Genomic DNA, 5589 nt, shown 5'->3' on the forward strand with positions numbered 1-5589 from the left:
TTTTAATTTTTTAATAACTTATATTATGTCTGAATGTGTTATATTCTTCCTCACCAATTTTCACCCCAAGAAAAACAAAGTTGCGTTCCGCCGTCTGAAGCTAGCAGCTGGGTCGTCCCGCCGCCCTCCACCACAATCTTCGTCGGACTGCTACTCAGCCGGAAATCATTATCTCCTGCTGTCCGCCGCCCTCTGCCACAATCTCCGCCAGATCTGCGATTCCAATCGCCGGCAACCAAGATGTCCACTCCGCATGTCGCCTTTCCCTTGCTGTCCAAAGTCACCGCCGCCGTGAAGAGCCATCAACGCGAAGCCTCCGCCGCTCTGCTGCTCTGCCGGAAACCATCTACTGGCTGCCTCCGCCGCTCTGCTGCTTTGCCGGAAACCGTCGACGACCTATTGTACATTTTTGATATGTAGTTACAAGGTATGATACGAACATGGAGTTACAAGGTAATAACGATTACTGATTTCTGAATTTTAAATTTTCCCCTATTTGAAACCCTAATTGAAAGCTGTGGAAGAAACATTTTCCCCCTTTCTGTTATTTTCCCTTTTCAATTTCCCCGTTGAATTCGACGCTTTGATAGTGTTATTTAGGGCTCAGAGGCTCCAATAATTCCAAGGCGATGCTCTCTTCTCTGCTGAACAAGAGGGAAAAGCTGCAAGACTAGCTCCGGAGTGTTGAAAAGCAGGTTGTTTAACCCTCTCTAATTATGAGATTTGGATTTGGTTTTGGTTTATATTCTGAAATTCGTGCTATATAAGTGGTTGAAATCAATAGATTACTTCACTCGAGTATTCAATAAATTTATTTTTATTTTATGCCAATTTCCTTGAACTTGATTCTCAACCACTTCAAAATTAATACTGATACTAGTTTTATCCAAAATTGTTCTCAACTGTAGAGTTAATTCCAGTTCATTTTTTGGTTGCTTTGTTTATTTTGGTTTTTTGATACTCAAACGTAAAGCTGTCGACTTTAGTCGATTATCCACTATAAATTATTTCTTCCTTCACAAATTTTACTTACTAATGTGATCTTGATCAGTTGATCTGTTTCTACCTGGCTTGGCCTTTGTTGCTTTTTGGCCCACAAGAACTAAGATTTAATGTTATGTACGTTAGTTTATCAATGCCATGACCCCTTCATGATTGCAGTCTCGAGAGGCCGCGTCAATGGTTCCAGGGAAGACTGTTGATTTTCAGCGCAAGAAAATCAAAGGTCAGTAGCTCGTCATAGGTGTCCTCATTTAGCTAATTAGCTTCCCAGAACTTATATGAATATTATAAAAAAGTCCTAGATTGAAATGGGGGATAATTCCTTATTTTTTCTTTGCTTACCTGGCTTTGTATGCCTTTCACTCCCTCAGGAAGTCTCAGGAAGCTTGACGAGCAGCCTGAGTGGCTGAAAGGGGGCAAACTTCGAGACTATCAGCTTAAAGGTCTTAACTTTCTTGTTAACAGGTGCGGACATGGTTCGAAGTGGATTTATTCTGAACAAATTATCTTCTTAAACTTTTATCATTTGCTTTCTACTTGAGAAGCAGTGCTGATCAGTGACTCTTTTGCAGCACAGCTGGTGAAATGATACCAATGTAATTTTAGCTGATGAAATGGGTCTTGGTAAAACTATTCAGTCAGTTTCAATGCTTGGTTTTCTGCAGGTACATAATGTTGCAAGTCAGCTTTGAAAAATTTCCAATGTTTTCATGTTTTGATAGCATTGCTGATTCATAATCATTTCTGCAGAATTCTCAGCAAATTCAAGGACCATTTCTTGTTGTTGTTCCTTTATCTACCTTGTCTAATTGGGCAAAAGAGTTTAGAAAGTGGTTGCCTGAGATGAATGTTATTATATATGTTGGAACTCGTGCTAGCCGTGAGGTGGGTTGAGATATTGTTTCTGTTATATTTTGTTTTATATTAGATTTTATGTTCTTAGGTTATTGATTTCACTGCTCTGTATTTTTTCTGTTTTCTTAGTATGCTGATTGAAGTCTGGCTGTCTTGTCTGCTTGTGTTGAAATGCAATACTTGTCCATAAATAGGTCTTGAACTTTCACGTTTTTCTAATCAGGGTCTTGAATATTGTCAATTCAGTCGTTGAACTTTGTATTTTGTTGTAATTGAGTCCTTGAACATTCATTTGGTTCAGTTATCTCCTTAAACTTTATATTATGTTATAATTAGGTCCTACGGAAGGTGGCCATTTGAGGATATAATAATAACATAACACAAAGTTTTCAGTTGGACCAGATGAATGTTTGAGGACTCAAGTACAACTAAATGCGAAGGTCAGGCCCAGTGGAACCAAATAATGTTAAAGGATCCAATATGAAAGTCCAATAAGCCATTTATGTAATATTCTTTTTCCTTCTGAAAAAGTTCATTTGAAGGAACCATGACATAACCATAGACAAATTTTACATTTTGTTTGGAAGGAGTGATTCTCCTTTGGTACCCCATTCACATCAATCAGATTTGCATAACTACCTGATGTCAGCATGTACACCTCTTCACATATAATTTCAATAATGTACTGGCACATTTAGAAGTTATCAGAAGACTAAATGCCCATTCTTTTAGATTGTAACAGCTTCAAAGAGAAGGTCTGATTGCTGGGTCATCCGGGGCCATCCTTCCCTTCTTACTTAGATATTAATTAGAAAGTATTTCATAATTTCAGAATTTGTGAGATTCTAATTTTTTTTTGTTAATGCTTATATGCTATTCTCCTGTTGCAATGCAGCTTACAACTGATCTTGCAATGCAGCTTACAGCTGCAATGAAGAGTATTCTTTCAACTTGTGGAAGTATCAAAATATCGTTTTCTCGTCGAACTCCCAGGACTGTGCGTACTACTCTCTTCACAATTTAGGTAATTATTTATTTGAAGCTAAATTCTTAGTCATGCTGTAATGAACAGGTATCTGAAATCATTTTGACTGTAATGAACAGATCCAAATCCACATATGGGACATCTAGCTTTAGCAGATCCAAATTCTTAGTCGTGCCACCTTTTTCTCACAAACTACTGCCACGAGCCAAAGTTAATTTGCTATGTGCTACCTTTTCTCAATTGGAAACTTTTTCCAATCCTAATCTTTTAAAGACATCTATAGTTGCAAGTAGATGACCTTTCTTTCTACTTGTGGTATTAGCTACTTGAATAAGAAGTGAATTTTACTGTATCTGTTCGGTTATAGTAAAGAGCTGCATATATATACATTTATTTATTTGTGTGTGAGTATTGTGAGAAATTGTACAGAACCGTGTTATACTGTGTTGATACTATTCCTCACTAATTAACTTAGTAATTCTTTTGATATATGTTATTACTTAATCCTTAGTACTTTGATGGTTGCTTTTCTCTTATTTCACATATTTTATTTGGATTATTTTTCTATTGGCAGGTTGAGCTTGTGTGTCGGGTTCTCTCCTAAGTTAGTTGCTGCAAATTCATCATAGCAGGTCAACTAGTTCATGAGGACTTGGTGCTAGAACACATAATATGATAGATTTTTGTTTTAGCTATAAGATAGTTGGTACTTTCAATTTTGAATCGAAATATGCAATGATCATATGTACTTGATACTTGGTTCATTTGGATGGTAATGTATTGGTGATTTTGGATGATATATAATATTGTTATTGGTGATTTTATCATTTTGTTGTTTTAAAGTTATTTATTTATTTCTTGAGATAAATAACATAAAAATCGAGAAAAAAATATTAAATATGCTATAGTTGAAATACATAACAGTATAAAAAGTACAAAAAAATCGTTATGTATTTCTATCAAAGATAACGGTAAAAACCGTTATAAAAGGTAAAAAAAACTGTTAACTATGATAGAAAAAAACAAAAAAAATACAAAACATAACGGAAAAATCCTCATACATAACGGTAATAAATCGTTATGTATAAGCATTATAGATAACGGTTTCATACCGTTATGTATAGCAAAAAAACTGTTAACTATGATAGGAAAAAAAACAAAAAAATACAAAACATAACGGAAAAATCCTCATACATAACGGTATAAACCGTTATGTATAATCATTATAGATAACGGTTTCATACCGTTATGTATAGAAAAAAAACTGTTAACTATGATAGGAAAAAAAATAAAAAAAATATAAAACATAACGGAAAAATCCTCATACATAACGGTATAAACCGTTATGTATAATCATTATAGATAACGGTTTCATACCGTTATGTATGAGCGTCTCGTACCGTTATCTATTCTCACATACATAACGGTTTTTAAACCGTTGTCTATGATACGTATCATAGATAACACCACTATACACAACAGTTTTTTTGCTCATAGATAACGGATAAAATCCGTTATCTATGAGCGTTTTTCTAGTAGTGTTTCATTTCATTATCTCATTTCTCTCTCTCTCTTCTCTCTCTCTACCCGCTCTCTCATCTCTCTCTCATTCCTCAACGCACTCTCTCTCTCTCTGGCGATTGAGGCGGCAGATCGACTAGAGCACGGCGGTGGCGGCCGAGGGCGGCCATTGAGGCGGCCGATCGACTGGAGCACGGCGGTGGCGGTCGAGGACAGCCATGGCGACATCGGCGCGCGTTCCTCTCTTCATCTCCAATCTCAGCGTCTCTCTCTCCTTCTTCCTCTATCTACACGCACCTCCGCCGCCGTCCGCCCCCTCGCCGCGGTCGAGGCTCCAGAGAAGGTCATCGATCTCGGCGATCAGATCTCGAGCCTCACCATCGCCGACGATCAGAAGCTCGGCGATCAGATCTCGACGCTCACAAGTTCGACGTCTCCGCCGCGTCGTTCGCCCACGTCGCGGCCGCCGCTGCCTCGCTCTTTGTCTTCTCTCTCTCTCTCTCTCTCTCTCTCCTGCAACGGCCGGCGAGAAACGCATGCTCTGCCGTCGACCTCCCTCTGCCATCAATTTCCAGTTTACTTAACGAATGGGGCGAATGTGTATAATTTCCATGTGACTTATTTTAAAATTGTTGAATTTGAGGGGAGTTTTGGTGAATTTGAGTGAATTTGGTGAATTAGGGGATCAGCGAATTGTTGCAGATTGACTTGATCAACAATTTCTTCGAGTTGATGGATCAGTGAATTAGGGGGGAAAAATTGATTTTTTTTCAATTATATTCGATATTCTTTTATGTTGATTTCAACACGGAAGTTAACTAGGAGATTATTTAGATTATTTGAGGAAAAATTGAATTTAATTTGATTTTAATAAAAAAAATTACAAGTAACGAAGAAATTGATGAAAATCGCGCAATTTTGTACAAATGTTCTTGAATTCACAACCAGGTTTATGAATTCACAACTGAATTATCAACGTTGGTTGTGAATTCACAATTGAAATAGTGTTGGTTGTGAATTCAAGTTTCATTGGTTGTGAATTCACAATTTGAAATAATGTTGATTGTGAATTCAAGTTTTATCGGTTGTGAATTCACAACTCGAAATAATGTTGGTTGTGAATTCACGCGAATTCACAACCAACACTTGTTATTCACAACCAATACTTGAATTTAGTTGTGAATTCGAGTTGAATTCACAACCAGTGAACAGTGGGTATTTGTAAA

The 5589-nt window shown here is 37.2% G+C and overlaps 1 long non-coding RNA gene across 1 annotated transcript; it reads left to right on the forward strand.

Moving 5' to 3' along the window:
* The first annotated feature begins 1159 nt into the window (after positions 1–1159).
* LOC131025619 (uncharacterized) lies at positions 1160–3618 on the forward strand. Its single transcript, XR_009102183.1, has 5 exons — positions 1160–1225; positions 1374–1467; positions 1580–1667; positions 1753–2881; positions 3417–3618. It is a non-coding gene; the product is annotated as an uncharacterized LOC131025619 (long non-coding RNA).
* The last annotated feature ends 1971 nt before the right edge of the window (positions 3619–5589 follow it).

The sequence above is a fragment of the Salvia miltiorrhiza genome, chromosome 1 (assembly GCF_028751815.1).
Source record: "Salvia miltiorrhiza cultivar Shanhuang (shh) chromosome 1, IMPLAD_Smil_shh, whole genome shotgun sequence".
NCBI lineage: Eukaryota > Viridiplantae > Streptophyta > Magnoliopsida > Lamiales > Lamiaceae > Salvia > Salvia miltiorrhiza.